Raw genomic sequence first — 6,721 nt, 5'->3', positions numbered from 1 at the left:
TGGAAGGAGGTCCTGTGGACTGATGAAACAAAGATTGAGTTGTTTGGTCATACAAAAAGGCGTTATGCATGGAGGCTAAAAAACACAGCATTCCAAGTAAAAAACACTTGCTACCCACAGTAAAATTGGGTGGAGGTTCCATCATGCTTTGGGGCTGTGTGGCCAATGCCGGCACCGGGAATCTTGTTAAAGTTGAGGGTTGCATGGATTCAACTCAGTATCAGCAGATTCTTGACAATAATGTGCAAGAATCAGTGACGAAGTTGAAGTTACGCAGGGGATGGATATTTCAGCAAGACAATGATCCAAAACACCGCTCCAAATCTACACAGGTATTCATGCAGAGGAACAATTACAATGTTCTGGAATGGCCATCCCAGTCCCCAGACCTGAATATCATTGAACATCTGTGGGATGATTTGAAGCGGGCTGTCCATGCTCATGCTCGGCGACCATCAAGCTTATCTGAACTGGAATTGTTTTGTAAACAGGAATGGTCACAAATACCTAAACTCATTAATAGCTACAGGAAGCGACTATAGGCTGTTATTTTTGCAAAAGGAGGATCTACGAAATATTAATGTTACTTTTATGTTGAGGTGCCCATACTTTTGCACCGGTCAAATTTTGTTTAAATGCAGATTGCACATTTTCTGTTAGTACAATAAACCTCATTTGAATCCAGAAATATAACTGAGTCCATTAGTTATTAGCTATATGAAACTGAAATAGCTGTTGCAAAAACCAAAATTGTTATAAAGAAAAAAGGTTAACATTTATAGGGGTGCCCAAACTTTAACATATGACTGTATAAGCTCTACCATGAAGATGACTTTGATTCAAGACAACATTTGGAGAGTTACGTGTCAGATAACCCTGATACGGTCCCTCGTGAGGATTCCGTTATATTTCCCATTGAAAATCTTACAGAAACATTTACAGAAGGTATGTATTTTAATTATTCTTTTTATATTTTTTTAACAAAATAAAAAAAAGGAAATTTTGATTTTCAGTATCGGTTGAGAGCTGATTTTCTTGTTACTTTTGCTGATATATGTTCTCTATGCATGCACCACCCAGAAAAGGCTATTTCTGAGCATTTGGTCTGAAATAACATTCCAGATAAAAAGGGACTTGGTACCAGGAATGCCTGGAATAACCCTTCTTTTTTTGAAGTACCATATTTTGCAGATTCTAAGACGCACCGAATTATAAGATGCACCCCAAATTTTGAGGCGAAAAATAAGAAAAAGTATTTTTTAATAAAATGGTGGTGCTTCTTATAATCCATGTGTTTTATTTCTTACCAGGGGTAGTGGCTGCTGTGAAGTGGGGGGATAAGAGGGTGTTTTGATGTGTGCCACTGCTGGTGTTTGGTGTTGCAGGGGCTCTGCCGACATTTCGTAAAAAAAGAATCCCCACACTTACATGGTTTACTGTGCGGTGGAAAATGCCTGCTGGGCATGCACAGATGGAGATCTCGGCACCAAGATCTCGGGAGTTGAGATCTCTAGCCGATCATACACAGCACAAAAGCTCGTGTTTCCCACGCTGTGAGACAGCGTGGGAAACACTGGTGTAGCACTTCTGATTAGCAGTGAAATTATCCCCCCAGTCAGACAGCCGTGGTTCCCATGCTGTCAGAAGACAGCATGAGCTTGAAGCTGTGATCGGAGCTAAAAAGTTTACCTCCAGTCACTGGTGTCAGCTGATGGGACTACAGCTCTCTTCAACTGACACTTGCTGACGCTGATTACAGTGAGAGCAGGAGAGGCTGATGTGAGAATTCATCCGCCGCTCCGGCGCTGTAAATAAATAAAAAAAAAAAAAAAAAAAAAAAAACACAGCAGAGCGGATCCAAACCCCATTCACTTGAATGAGGGGCCCGACAATACAGTGTTTGACACGCTGTCATATGCGCTGTAAATAAATAATAAAAAAAACCTGCGTATATTCCCCTGTATTTTTGATAACCAGCCAGGCATAACTCACCACTGGGGGCTGCAACCCTCAGATGCCAGCTTCAGCAGGGTTGGTTATCAAGAATAGAGGGGTCCCCACGCCATATTTTTAATTATTTAATTAAATAATTTAAAAAAAACGGTGTGTGTTCCCCCGCATTTTTGACAACCAGCCTTGTTAAAACAGACAGCTGGGGGCTGGTATTCTCAGGCTGGTAAGGGCCCATGGAAATAGGCCCCACAGCTTAAAAATAGCAGCTCGCAGCTGCCCAGAAAAGGCACATCTATTAGATATGCCAATTCTGGCACTTTGCTTGGCTATTCTATTGCCCTGTAGCAGTGGCAAGTGGGGTTCATATTTGTGGGATTTGTGTCACCTTTGTATTGTCAGGTGATATCAAGCCCATGGGTTAGTAATGGAGAGGCATCTATAAGACATCACTTTACTAACCCTATAGTCGCATTGTATGAAAACACACACAAACAATAAAGTCCTTTATTTGGAAAAATGACACAGACTCCTTTAATAATCTTAATTAAACCATACTTACAACCTCGCCTAATTCCACTGATTCCTTCATTTTCCTGTAATAAACCAAAAATAAGAAAAATAACAATATACCATACCTGTCTGTCGTTCTGACCCACGCCGTAATCCATGTCTGGGTATAATTAGTTTTCAACCTGGATGGTGCCAAGATGCGACCGTCCAGGCCGAAAACCACTGATGAATGAGATGCTGTGAGCGCAGCCTCAGTTACTAGCAGTGATGTCGCTGAGGCTCCTTTCCCAGCCGAGTTGAACTTCGGTGACCTCGCCAGTACTGTGAGAAAGTCGCACGGTGCAGAGGTGAGTTCATCGAGAGAATCTCAGCAGGAGAATTTTACTGTGATGAACTTGGCTCTGCACCATGCGACTTTCTCACGGTATAAGCGGGGATCTCACTGAGGTCACCGCAGTTCATCCCAGCTGATAACAGAGACTTAGTGACATCACCACTAGTCATTGAGGCTGCACTTGCATCATCTCACTTACCAGTGGTTTTCAGCTTGGAAGGTCGCATCTTGGTACCATCCAGGTTGAAAAGTAATTATCCACCAGACATGGATTACGGCATAGGACAGAACGACGGACAGGTATGGTATATTGTGGTATTTTTGGTCTATTACTGGAGTACGAGGGCTTCGGTGGAAAAAGGCGAGGTTGTAAGTATGGTTTAATTAAGATTATTAAAGAAGTCTATGTCATTCTTTTAATTAAAGGACTTTTTCTCGGTGTCTGTGTTTTTATGCAATGTGACTATGGGGTTAGTAATGGGGGTGTCTTATTGCCACCTTTCCATTACTAAACTCGATGCTTGATGTCACCTGACAGTGACATCAACCCCCCCAACTATCATCCCACTTGCCTCAACAGGGCAAGTGGGAAGAGTGAGGTTAAGTCCAGAATTGGGACTTCTTAGAGATGCGCCTTTTATGGGATGGTTGAAAGCTGATGTTTTTAGCCTGGGGGGGCAGTATCCAAGGCCCCTTCCTAGGCTATTAATATCGGCCTGCAGCTGTCTGCCTTTGCTGGTCATTAATTATAGGGGGACCCTATGTCATTTTTTTAGGGTCCCCCATTTTAATACCCAGTAAAGACTAAGTATACAGCTGTTAGCTGATATTAAAAGCCTGGTAAGCTTCATGGGTATTACCCCTTCCCAGGCTATAAACATCGGCCCTCAGCTGTCGGCTTTTCCTCTGCTAGTTAAGAAAATTACGCAGGAGCCCACACCATGTTTTTCAGTAAAATACCCTTTTATTAATTAAATACATGTCCAGTAATTTGCAGACACACACTGTACTAATTGTATTTGTCACTGACATCTATATATCTATTTACTGTGTGTAATCCATCTCTTCTATCCTGTCGGCTCCTGCTGTGATTTTACGCTACGACATCTGATAAATTGGCTTTTCTTCTATATATGTAATGTATATATATATGTGTGTGTGTCATTGACATCTATGTATCTCTGTATTCTATGTGCATATACCTATTCTATCCCATTGTGATTTCACTGAACGCAGCAGATATTCGTATCAAATTTATGTTTGACAATCATTTTCCAAATACATTTGCTCTTTTCTAGTGTCTAGCTGTTAGTCTAGTTCCAGTCTCCAGCTACTGAACTGTCTTACCCAGACTATTCTCACTTATCTCCAGATTGTTTCCTACAATTCCTTTGCTATTTCCAATACTGCTTGCTGCTCTTTTCTCATACACCTCTAGCCACTAAATTACAGCAGTGCTACTGTTAAGCATCGGGATCCTACTGCTGCACAGGATAGATCCCAGGCCTTATCTGCTTCTGTTGTCTCCCATTCAGATCCAGCCACTCAGATTGCTGCTCAGCACAGAAACCGGTCCCAGAGCCTTGCTCAGACTCATGCTACACACTTGGTTGCTGCTAGCTCTTCAGCTAAGCCTATGGGAGCCAGTGATACGCAGACGCAGTCTAACTCCAGAGATCACCTTACTGAGCATGCCCGTGATGTAGTGTCTTCTCATTGATGGTCAGATGTCACCTGCTCAAGTGATGTGGCAGCATCGGATTGGCCTGCGGGCGATGTCACGGCCGGCTGGGCATGAGTGTTTGGGGAGGAGCCTAGTGTATAAAAGGCTCTCAGAGGTGTATGCCAGTGCGCTAGTATCATGTATGTTATGGTGTGTGAGTGTGGATATGCTACCATTCTGTCTGCAGGTTGTTGGAGACTGTCTAAGCTCTGGGACTGTACTTGTAGGCAGGCAGTTAGCGTCAGTGGGGGCAATTAGTCTCTTGGCTTAGCACCAGTTTCCTTCATGTGTGCGGTTAGTACAGTTGAGTTACTGGACAAGTCCAACCCTTAGCCTAGAGGGTATTATATCTAGTGTCATAGAGGTTTCTCGTGTTTTATCCCTGTGACTTTAACAAGGTATTGCACTTAGTATTCTTTTGTTCAGTACCACTCTGTGAAGTAATGGAGCGTGGTACTCTGTGTTCCGTTCACACTGTGTGGCGTTAACAAAGTGTGTTCAAGCAATCACTCGCTATTTAGTTTCCGTCATTGTTCATAAGCAGCAGTTAAACATCTCTGCATGGTGGACCCCGGGTTGCAATTACCCATTACAATTTATTTTAATTTAGTGCAATCAGCCAACCCTAACAGCTACACCAGTATCATAACAGGATACTGAAGAAGTGAGTGAGTGACCTATGTGGCTTTAAGTAGACCCAAACAGGAAAAAAGATGGATTCCACAGGTCCAGAATCTGCCATATTAATTAAGTGCAATTTCAGTACACAACAGCAGCCTCCAGTGGTAAGTAGTGGAATTGCACTTATCAAAGTGAACAATAGCAACCACTAGTGGTCAAACTGTAGAAGGATGACAGGAATCCTGACATTTGTGTCTAATGGAGAAAAATTAAATCATGCCATTTTTAATTTACTTATCACCATAAATAATACGTTCACTGTATTGTATGGGTTTTTAAGATTACAGGAATACAAAATATGTCTGTTTTTCGCTGATATGTGATGTTTATTTTTTTGAGTGCGTTATACAGTAAATATCATTATTGTAATTCATAGTTTCATTGTTTTTCAGCAGAAATTTTTAGAGCAAGAAAAAATCTCTAAGTTTTTTTTATCCACAGAATACAGGTATATAGAAATCCACTGATATCTAGAGATGGTAGACATGTATCAGTATAATGTTATGTGTAGTAAAGAACAATACAATGCAAAGAAAATGCTCCAATATGTGACAGTGCAGCCTGTGGCTCTTTACTATTGCTGCTTCTAATGCTACAAGTTGGAAGTTTAAATGCCTGGGAAAATCAGACTTCAAGAAAAGAAAATAATGAGTTAATTAAATGAATGTACGTAAGCAGAGAGCAGAGAGATGCTGAACACTCCTCATGGGAGGAGTAGGAGCCGCTGAGCAATGAACTCAGGAGCATGCAGTGACTGCAGTGCAAGGAGACAAGATATTGCAGGAAAAGAAACTAAGTGACTAAAAGCCACATCCAAAGTCTTCATTAGAGATGAGCAATCGTGTTTAGAAAACGTTCGCCAATCTCAAATTTGGTGCGAATCTAGCATCTTCGGATTCGTGTTCGCCTTCACAAGCATTTTTTACTCAAAGTCGGCAAAAGTCGTTCACAGTTCAGTAAATTATTACGTTTCCACTAATGCTTTTGTTTTTACTTTAGCTAGGATAGAAGTGCTGTATAAAGAGCAGGGGGTCAGGGGATACGAGTTTGATTATGGGAGGGGGGGTGTCTACGTCAGAGGAGCATGTGGAGAGGTTACAGCAGCTGGGCAGTTTTCTTTTTTTTTTTCTTCCCTAACCTTTATGTGAAACTATCCACAACGTCATGACACAAGGTCTTATGTGATTGATTGACAAAGTCATATGTGCCTGGCCATATAAATGTCACTTGCGTCATTTGTGGAACCACTGTGCCACAGACCGCGGAGAGCCGGAAGGGGTGTGACTAAGCACTCACCTGACTATTCACTAGAGCCTCTGATGGTGAGGTTAGACTTGGCTCCTGATGAATGCCAGGTACCCCTTCAGGGCTGACCAATGGTCACGCAGCAGCTGGATCTGAAGAACAGACTGGATGAAGCAGTTGGCAGAGCTTGCATCAGAGTGCAGAAGACAGATTTGGTGTCAGAGACAGAGTATGAGTCAGAGTGCAGCTAGCAGGAATTGCTTCAGAATGCAGCA

At 42.2% G+C, this 6,721-nt stretch overlaps 1 protein-coding gene across 1 annotated transcript in view; it reads left to right on the top strand.

Moving 5' to 3' along the window:
• The first annotated feature begins 871 nt into the window (after positions 1-871).
• The window catches only part of LOC141098047 (nicotinamide N-methyltransferase-like), a 115,786-nt gene continuing 109,936 nt past the window's right edge, over positions 872-6,721 (top strand). The window contains exon 1 of the mRNA XM_073585635.1: positions 872-945. The gene's annotated coding sequence lies outside the window, so the exon portion shown is untranslated. The remainder of the gene's footprint in view (positions 946-6,721) is intronic.

This window comes from Dendrobates tinctorius, unplaced genomic scaffold (assembly GCF_039654945.1).
Source record: "Dendrobates tinctorius isolate UK_male_01 unplaced genomic scaffold, ASM3965494v1 ptg000086l, whole genome shotgun sequence".
Taxonomy (NCBI): domain Eukaryota; kingdom Metazoa; phylum Chordata; class Amphibia; order Anura; family Dendrobatidae; genus Dendrobates; species Dendrobates tinctorius.
This window is presented reverse-complemented; position numbering and strand designations above follow the sequence as displayed.